Source organism: Agelaius phoeniceus, chromosome 12 (genome assembly GCF_051311805.1).
Source record: "Agelaius phoeniceus isolate bAgePho1 chromosome 12, bAgePho1.hap1, whole genome shotgun sequence".
NCBI classification, from domain to species: Eukaryota; Metazoa; Chordata; class Aves; order Passeriformes; family Icteridae; genus Agelaius; species Agelaius phoeniceus.
Genome location: NC_135276.1, coordinates 19,798,019 through 19,808,883, shown reverse-complemented (window position 1 = coordinate 19,808,883; position 10,865 = coordinate 19,798,019).

Sequence of the window (10,865 nt, the reverse complement as noted above, 5' to 3'; positions counted from 1 at the left end):
GAGGAATATCCCTCCTGCCTTTTGAATTTATTTAGTTCTAAAAACAATTATATCTCTAAAGACACCCCAGGGCATTTTGTGGCTCATGAATGATGCAAGAGTAAATTAGCATGAACTGGCAGAAAAAATGCTGTGCAATTTATGGACTTTTCTTGTCTTCCAGGGGAAGATTTTTGCAGTGTCTCAGTGAGTCGGGAGTAACAATCTCCTATCAAAGTTCTTTAGTGCCTTTGCACTATCATCAATACATGTAAACAAAGGATAAGGGAGCTAATTCCTTGTGGATAACTTTCTGCAGGGAAATGCAGCCTGTGGAACAGCTTGTGGCAGAAGAGCAGCTTTATCAGCTTTAAACCAAGGAGTGCGTTTTATTTATGGAATTCAGCACTGCAGGCATTCCTGGTTCTTTGTTGGAGGATATTTTGTATTTCCCATATCCCATTACTTGGTTTTGTTCGAGCAGAAACATTGGATAATTGTAAAGACCTGCTGGAGGCACTTTGATTCTTGGCTTGGTGTCCTGTGGTTTTATTTTCTTTCCTTAAACCTGAGAACCTTGCTGGAATAATAATAATAATAAGTATATTAATTTATACTAACTGGATCATTTCCTCTGACCTTTATAGCTTTTAAAATTTTTTCTCTTCTCTTTTTTATCTTTCTTCTATTGTTTAATATCAAAAGTTAACACTGGCAGAGATGATTCAGGGAATTCCTCACCCTGGAAAAAGCAACGCTCCCTTTGTGCCACTTTGTATCTCCAAAGCCAATGGAAAGCAGAAATTTGGGTCTTGTTCCTTGCTTGGGTGCCAGTCCCACCAGTCAGCTGTCAGCGGGACCCACCAGGAATGGCAACATCCTGCTGAAATCCTACCAGCCTCTGCTTTGGAAAGCAGTCCAGAAGGTCATGGTTCCTGAGGACAAGGATGTGTCAACACCCTCATCTGTGCCCACATCACTTTTTGGTCCTTCCTCTGCCTGGAGCTCCGTCCCACTTTTCTCTGCTCCTGAATGTGGCTGTTTCACCTTTTCCCTTTGTTCTCTGCTGAGGTCCATAAACTTCATCAGGACCAAATGAGTAGAGCCAGGATTTTAGCTGGAGCTCCTTCTGCTGGTGGGATGATCCCTTTGCACAGAAAAATTCCCCTGCAAAGCCACAAAATATCCTTCTCTCTCTTTTCCCCCCTTTCTCTTTACATGTCATTCTTCACAACAAAGGAATGGCATTAATAAAAATAAACATTAAACATTAAGTATTAAACAGGGAATTAAGACTGACATGCATCCATCACTTGTTATCTCAGCAAGAGGCATTTGAGTTCTGTGGCTCACTCTAAAGCTGGATGAATATTCCATGGATTTTTTATCAGCTTCAGTGATTTTGCTATCGATCCAAACACTCCTCATGGAAGTGTTGGACTCCAGAACTGTGGGAATTCATATCCCAAGTTTCTTGCCCATTATTCCAGAGTCAGCTTTCTCTCTGCTTGACTTTTGTTGGATGATCAATCCTTCTCCTACCAGATACTTTTGTCAGTGACTTCAGCTTGGAAAATGCAAATTCCTGGCCGCCTAATTCCTTACTCTATCTGCCTAGTTGTGCTTAAGGATATGGACATTCCTGGACATCTCAGGCACCAGAGATGTCTGTGAGAGGACAAATCCATGTCAGACACCACCCAGCTGCCAGCAGAGCTATAAACTTGTGATTGGGTTGATAATTTTCTGTATTAAACTGCCAAACCCCAGTCCCCCAGCTGGAGAATCCCAGCAGCAGCTCTTCCCTCCCATTTACCTTTGGCTGTGGTTGCCCTGTGAAAATTTAATTTGTGAAGAGCCATTGTGGGATTCCACTGGGCTGCTGGATTCCCCAAACAATGTTTAAGTCATAAGAGACCAAATATATCAAATGTCCCAATAACTCGAGCTGTGAAATGAACTTTCCTGAAGCTGAGCTGGTAAGATCCTAATGGATGCATAGGAATAATGTTTATGCAAAAAAAGAGAGGTGTTCTGCAATCAAAAATTTTTACTTTAAGATCTGGGAATATTCCTAATCAAGGAAATTTTCCTTTTCCTTTTCCTTTTCCTTTTCCTTTTCCTTTTCCTTTTCCTTTTCCTTTTCCTTTCCCTTTTCCTTTCCCTTTTCCTTTCCCTTTCCCTTCTCCTGCTGCACTAACTAAAGTCCAAGAGTGATCAGTAAAATTATTTTGCAGCTTAAAAGTCCAAACTCCTCCAAACCTTGGGTGTTTTTGAGTGAAATTAAAGAATAACAATAAAGCGAGGTTAAACATGGAGTAATCTCCCAACACAGGAATGTTTCCATGAGACCACAGTTCCAGTGAGGTTGGATCTGAGTGTACAAAAAGGACTCCTTGTTTTCCAGGAATAAAAGGAGATGCTGCTCCATGGGTCTACCTGGGGAAAATGGGAATATTGTTAGGAATTAAACAGATGTAAAAGGAAATTTTCCTTTCTGGGATCCGGGGCTGCTGCTAGCAGGTGGACACACATCTTCCTTTCTGGGGATGCTTCCTCCTACCCCCAGCAGTGCCATGGGGATCCCTGTTCTTGGCTTGGGGAGGTGATGCCTGGACAATGCCGTGAGTCCATGCCACCGAACCAGTCCCTGCTGTACACCCCTCACATTTCCCAAGCCTCTCCACAATGGATCAGGAATAAAAGATGCTGTCCCTCTCCTCCATCCAGCAAGGAGCTGCTCCTCAGCAGCCACGTTTCTCATGGAAGAGCCTCTTGCTGGAGATGGCTCCGTGCCATCCTTGACCAAGGCTGCGCTTGAACTGGGCGACCCAGAAGTGAAAGGCTCAGTGTCACACTGCCAGCTCCCCCAGCCATCTGTCCTCCTTCAGTGAGCTTCCTTCCAAATTCCCTGCACACTTCATAAACATCCCAGCCCTCCTCACCCCTCCAGCTGCCCTCTGCCTCTAGAAGAAACAGCAGTTCCAAGGAAATACCACTCATTTTTTTTTTAATACATATATTTTTTTTTCCAGGCGTGTTGAAGCCGACATCTGGGATTTGGCAAAGCGAAAACCTCTTTCATCCATCCTGCCTTTTAAACCTGGTGCTTTAAACCAACCATCCTGAGGATGGAGAAGCCAGGGATAAACTGGTGGAGATGATGTGGTGCACGGTAGCAAAACCGTCTTTGAAGACCAACAATAAAGCAAACTTCCATTTCCTTCCCATAACATGGTCATGTCACAACCCTGAGAGCTCCACCTTCCTTTTCAAGAGGCTCGAAAGTAGGACTTGAGACAAAGAAAAATAGTCTCAGGTGGGTTCACCATGGATCATTTTGACTATAATTTAAACATTTAAATGTCAATGCTTAGTCATAGACAAGACATGATTCTTATCTATCTCCATGTGGCTTCCAGCAGAAAAAAATTTGAACCCGTGCCATTTCCTGTTGGAGAGAGCTTAAACACAGGGGTGACAAGGGCACATCTATTTTGGAGCCCTATTTTAAAAGCCTCCGAGATATCACAGAAATCAACTGGCACAAACAGAGGACTTGGAGTTTCTTTCATGGTGGTGGCAAATTCCGTCTATCAATGAAACACATACTTAGCGAAGCGGAAGTGAGCACCAGCAATACTTCAATCAGCCCTGGCAGATGTGTACATTATTCTGTTTGATCTCCTAGGATGCTGGATTTAGATGATATAATACATTCTGGTTATCTTCCTCGAAGTTGGAGGGACGTAAGGAGATATCCACTTTCACAAGATAAAATTAGCACCTCTTTATTTTCCACATAAACATTCCTCCTTTTTTTTTTTTTTTTTTTTTTTCCCTTTTCTTTTCGCAGGAAAACGCTGATTAGAGTTACAAAGCATACCAAGGGGTATGAGTTTATTCATATTCAACCCAAATCCTATTTATAATATCAAGGAAATAACATTGGTATTACACAGGGCAGCTTGGACAGACGAGATGGGGGAACAGCGAGCTCCGTTCGAGATGGGGGAACAGCGAGCTCCGTTCAAGGCAGGTCCCTTCAAAAGCGCCGAAAGATGTTGTTTTCCAAAGTCATGGTGGGAAAGCAAAGATTTGGCTTAAAACTGGACAATTGCACAAGAAAAACGGCCAGCCCACACCGATTCTGTTATTTCAGTGTATTTTTCGACATCATCATAAGGGAGCCATGAGCTTAAGGTACAAAATATGGACTTGAATTTCGGACAACGCATTTTCTTCTGTACCCCGCGATCTCAACTCTCACCCACTACAAGTTACAAATATTACCCAGATTTATGTATAAAACTCTTGCTTATGGATAAATTTAATGTTTTCAAGCAGCCCAGTGGAAAGTTATTTTTGTTAAGGCACAGCATGGACGTCTTGGGCACGGGAAACACGTTCCTGGGTAGATCTGTGTGAATAACAGATTGTTTGGTTCTCTTGCTGCTCCAAACAATTGGGGGAGAAAAATGGTTTCCGTTGGATTGAGCCTTTTGTACGGCATGGAAGGCCTTAATGGACCTTTGAACTTTTTTTAAAATAAAGGAATCCATGGCATTATCTGCAATGCTTCCATGAATGTCAAAAAGAAGGTGGTGACCTTCAAAAGGCTTTTGATGGGGAGAACAATTCAGAGAAATCAACACAACTTTTTCCAAATGTTTCGGTCAATTTGAGTCTCCGCGTTGGAATTTGGGAGGAAAAGCATGGCTGAGGTAATTTTGCTGTTGTGTTTATGAAAAATCATATCAGGGGCTTGCTGGGGTGGACTTCATGGTAATGATTGACTGATGGCCAGATTTATGAGCACAGCCGTGGAATTATGGAATTGTTATGGCTGGAAATGACCTCCAAGATCATTGAGTCCAACACTTGGGCCTTGTTTGGGAACAGGACTCTAATACTGCTTTAAATCCATGTAATCTCAGAGCTGGAGGTTGAGGTGAGCTCTGAGGTCCCATTCCATTCTCTCACTGGGAAGGGTCTACTCAGCAGCACTGGCTTGGAAACCTGACATCAATTATTGGCAGAAAACGTAAATAAAACACACCAACAAATTTCTTACGGCGTCCGCAGCAACTTTTCCCTCAGCAAACCCCCCTCAGATTCCCATGGCAGATAGGAACTGAGGACACAGGAGATAGGATCTGTTGAAATATGATGTGAGGCCTTATCAGGATATGAGTTTGTGCTGCTCTCCAACGTGAAGCTTTCCAGTTTAATGCACGATGACAGAGCGAGATCCTTTTACAGGGAGAGAGCCGAGATCGTTTTCAAGACCGAGTTTAGCAACTTCTCAAATGTCTGGAGTTGTCTGTGCCGTTAATTGGCCCCGTGGCTGCAGTTTGTGTGGGCTGCCCATTATAATGTCAATAAATCCAGGGACTGGGAATGAAATTCGATGCAGAAATGGGCTGAGGGGTTTGTTCTGAGAGTTTTGCCCTGTGTACTGGCCATGGGACTGGGGTGGACAAAGTGGAATAACCTCACACAGTGTAAAAGTGAAGATTTCTGGAGAAAAATCTAACCAACAGCTTTTCTGAACAGGATGTTACCAAAAAATGGCCATTTAATGGTACCAGCTTTTCCATGGAGAAAAGGCAGCTGGAGAAAGTGATTTTTCCTCACTCACCTCCATGCTCCTGAGTCATTGAGGGCTCCAGCATTTCCCTGTGTGGGACAGGAGTTGATTTTCCTGCTGGCAAAAAATTTCAGTGGGAAGATCCCATTCTGTGGTGGTCTCAGCATGCAGAGATGCTGGCATGGGGGGCAGAGAGGGACAAGAGAAGGAATAAATATGATGGGGACAAAATATTGTGACAGTGAGGGGGGGATTCCCTGCTGAGAGCAGAAGGGTTGGGCCATATCTCACTCAGCAATGACATTTCACTTTTGAATCCAACCAGCAAAAAAACAAAACTCCAAACCCAGCAAAAACCAGCAGCGAAAAACAACAGCCCCAAATTTTCCATCATCCCTACTAATCACTGAAAAAAATGAATGCCCTGAAAACACCCTGCCTGGAAATGTCAATTAATAGCAGATATCCCAAGCTCTGGGAGAAGCTGGGAGGTAGCAGAGGGTGATGTCAAGCACAGGGACACCTCTTCATGCCACCACTCCTTAATTATCAGGCAGGGCCCACCACGTGCTTCTCTTTCACACCCACAGCAAGAGTTTGTCTTCAGTTGTCCAGATTTTTGCATTTTCGTCTAAAAAATTGCATTTTCTGAAGGAGTGCACTGGGGAGGAGACTGGGGGGATGCTTCAGTCACCTTAAAAATCAATTATGATATGCATGAAAAGAGAAGAAATCAAAACTGCTCTTCAGGCCAGGATCCTGTAAAATCTGCAGATTTATTCCCTCAGAATCCAAAGCGATAATAAATTCAGAAATTTAGAGCCTGCATGTGAGTGTTTCTATAAGTTTTCAGCCTTTTCATCCCCCCCAAGAGCTCAGATTTCCTGGGGATCACGGAGCCCTCCCAGCCCAGAGCCACCACGGGCACAATTAGCTGCAGAAGCCCAATTTGGGGCTTTCCTCATTAACCTGTCATGTCAAATGCTGGATGATAAGATGGTGAAAACTGGGGGGAGGAGTGGCTGTGGAGGGGTAAAAGTTCATTTTGCCAGGCAAACAAACAGCTAGTCACTTGATTTTACTAATTATCCTCCCCTGTGCCTCTCCCAGCCATTATTTTTCCCCCCCCATCAGCGTAAGAAGTGACAAGATAAGATAGGAGCTGGTATTTTCTAAACTATCCTGGCTGAGGGCATAGCCAGATAATATGAGGATTCATTTGAAAGAGCCCACAGAAGATTAATTGATTTTCTTAATGTTGGAGTCATCACTCTTTAGAAAAATAACTGCTGGGATTGCTGGGAATGGGTGTCAGGGCACTCTGGAATGTCCCTCTCCAGGCTGTGCCCTAGGAACGGCTTTTGGGGTGAAGAAGGGTGATTTATTTGCAATAAAGGGCAAATTATTTATAATAACGTGGAATTATAAATGCCTTGCTATAAATTTTGTGTCTGATTCACAGCTCAAGGACGTCAGTGGGTGGGTAAGAGTTGGCTCCCATGGTTTATAGATTTTAATAATATGTTAAATTATGAGCTAACACCTGTGCACTTCTCAGACCTGCAGTTTCCCAAAATTATTGGCTGGGCATAGGATTGACTGGCCAAAAAATCCTTGATTTTTTTTTTCATGCTGATTACTAGATCATATCCAACCTGCGTTCCCTCTTTTTGAGGTCAAAGAGAATTTTCTTCCATGCAAAACCCTCAAAAATTATGACAGATGTCCAGTAAGAAATCAGTGTCCCAAAGACTGGGGAAAAAAAGGTAAATTTAATGATTCAGTGGTTTGCCAAAGACCTCGCATTAAATCAGTGAATAAACATGAAATATGTACTGCTTTAAAAAGATAACAGCTTTTTTTTTTTTTTCAAGATTTAATAACTAAATGGATCTTTGAGCATGTGTTACCTTTTTTTATGAGCTTTTAGAGCTTCCAACCTCACCAGGGCACAGCAACAAGCAGCTCAAAGCCAGCGGGACCATTAAAGGCATAAAAATCAGAACTCCCAATATCAAATTTGAACCCAGTAAAACAAGCGTTGTGCCAGAACAGATCTATAAAGCACATTTCACCAACAAGTTACAGCTGCTGCTGTGTATTTATAGCTTTGGGACAGAAAAAAAAAAAAAAAAATAGAAACCAAAACACAACAGACTGGAAAGAGTAGAAAGGATTGGAAACAGCAAATTTGTCAATGTTTTTCCTCGCTGCTGAGTCGCTGCTGCTTTAGATTAGCCCTGTCCCCTGCAATTTGACAGTAGCGCCGTGAACCTGCAGCGCTGGGATGGCGGGCGAGGATCGGGAGGAAGGAGCAGGAATTCAGGGAATGTTTTCCCTGGGAGCGAGTGGGGAGCGCAGCGCTGGGAGCGAGCGGTGACAGCGCTAACACTTCCCAGAGCCGAGCGCCCCGCCGCCGGAATGGCATTGCCCACCCTGAAAGTGAGAAGGTAAAGTTTATTTTTTCTGCTTTTTTCATCCCCTTTCTCTCATATACAGAAGGGATCAAGACCACCAAGAGCGGCCCTCTTTTTTTTTTGCCTTCTCCTTTTTTTTTTTCCAATTTTTTTTTGCCACGATGATGTACAATTTGCGTTTGTTAATAAAAAAAGAGAATCCTGCCTGAGGTCATCCACCTAGATTTGATTTTTTTTTCCTTCTTCTTCTTCTTCTTTTTTTTAAACAGGAAACGGGTTTCAGATGTTTGGAGGTTCCAAAGTAAGGCTGCTAATCTGCCTCCCAATTTACCGTGCATTGACAAACATCCAATCTTTCCTGGCTTTAGAGCTGAGGGATTGCTTCATATTCTTATTTTTACGTCGTGCAACCCCTCGCTTCTGGGATTTGCTTCCCAATTCCAAGGAAAACTGCCTTGGGAAGAGTGATCCGGTGCTTGTCCCACGGCGACTCACGAGCTGGTTGGGATGAGCTCGCCAAGGAGGGCGTTTGAGGGAAGGGTTCCACAGGGAGTTTGGGGCTGGGTGAGCATGGAAAATGGAACTTTTCACTTCCCAGCATCTCGGGATAAATCTACATTTCCAGGTTCCCTTTGATAAAACAATCAGCGTTCCCAGATTCTCTTCCCACTGTCAGCGCCACATGCTCGGAATTCAAATAATCGCTGGTTTTCTTTCCTTCGTTTAACTCCATAGGAAAGGCTGATAATATGCCACTGATATTCCTTAGGAATCCCTCTCCGGGCACTGCAGGTGATTCATGAGGGAAGGGAGGACTCTGCCTTGCTCAGGGTTTCTGCAGGGGTTTGGCACGATGTGGTTTTTCCCGTTTCTCACATGGGTGTTATTCCAATTTCTGCCGTGCTGGTTATTCCCATTGCTCATCTCAAATACGCACCAGATTTTTGTGTCTTCTAAAGAGCCCAAACCCAGCTCATGATGTTCAACAGAGATGAGGATAAAATTAAATTAGTGAAGTGCTTCATTAAAAAAATAATAAAATTAGCAGCTAAATTTTTCAGTTTATTATCTTCTCTTGCAGATAAATCCTGTGGACTCCAGTGCAAATTTGTCTAGAAAAAGTGCTGAAGGATCATTCTGATATTTTATTAAAATCTATTGTTTTGAGAGTATTGCTGGACTATGCATTTATAATTTTAATAACATTTTACTGGGATGTGGAAAACCTGTGTAGATGTGAGTGCTAAAGGAGAGGGTTTTGCTATTCCTGCAAAGGCAAGCTGAGCCCCAGAAAATATTTTTCCTTCTGAATTAAAACAACAATTTTCTGAGTTACTTTGTGCCCCCTAATAAATGACAGTTTTTCTTTCTAAGACTTCCAGAAACATAACCTGGCTTCTGACCTGGAATGAAAAGGCAACGCTAATCCAGCGTTAAAAATTGATGCTAAACTTACACAGAATTAAAAATAAATTGGGAGAAATTGGTTTTATTTTTAGCATTTTGGCAACCTCAGAATATGCCCAGCCTTGGTTTTATGAAAAGTTTTGCACTGAAAATATGGTTGGATGTTATAAATATAAAATATAAAGATATAAAATATACAAATATAAAATATTTTCTGGTGACATAAGTAGCATTCATTTTTTGTGTGATGATAATTTGGGTTCTTCAAAAAAAAAGGTGAAAAACGAAACTGTAAAAGACGTTTAACCCCCATTTTAGGTTAAATGTTGGCTGCTTTGCAACAAGAAAGTGCACCACAAGCACAAGACTGACACCCAGTCTCTGAGCAAAAAAACCCCTCATTTAATCTAAAATATGGATTTCTGTGAATTTTATTAATTCTGCCAATAAATTACCTGGATCATTTTAAAATCCAATTTTCGCCAGCGAGTTCCAGATAAAGATTACACCCCCTTATTCCCGGCACATCCCCTGTAACAAATGGGGGAGTTTGCTGATGACCACAAACATATTGGAAAAATGTGTAAACCAAAGGCAGGGATATTTTCCAAGAGAAACACCTGGAAGGTGTAAATCAAAACTCTTGTAAACACGTCAGTGGGAACATACGACAGGCACAGGGCTCGCCGCGCACCCAGCCCACGGAGCTCTGGAAATCCACATGGATAAATCAGGGATCAACCCCGGGCTAATAAACAGCTCTCGTATGAAAAGGGGAGATCCTCTGCCCCTGCAGAGACAGCACAAGATGGATTTGGTACCTTTGGAGAAATCCGGGAGGTCATTCACAATGATGGGATTTAAAAAAAAAAAAAATTGCCGCTCAAAGAAATTTTTAGAGTCAAGCTTGTGTGGCTTGGTGATTTGTTCAAATCAGCAGCAAAATTAGTAACTTTAATTATTTGCTTTCTTAGAAATGCTTTCCAAGCATTTATTTCCCCATTTAAAGCTTCCTAATTGTTGAAATGTAAAGATCTTTTACATTGATGAAATGAAAGGTCTTTTACACCTACATGGCATCTAAAATCTATGTTGTATTTTATCTCTGCATGACATTTTACATCTACATTATTTTTACATCTTAATTGTATTTTACATCCACATTGTATTTTCTATCTACATTATATTTGACATCTACATTGTATTTTCTATCTACTCTGTATTTTCTATTTGCATTATATTTCACATCTACATTTTACACCTAAATAGTATTTTTTATCTACATTGTAATTTATATCTACATCATATTTCACATCTAAGTAATATTTTACATCTGCATTATATTTTACAGCCTATTTCACATCTCCCTTGTATTTTACACCTACATATTATTTCTTATCTATGTTATATTTTAAATTTCCGTGACCAAAAGCTCACAGTGAAGCCAAAGAGACAGAGGAAGAAATTTGGGG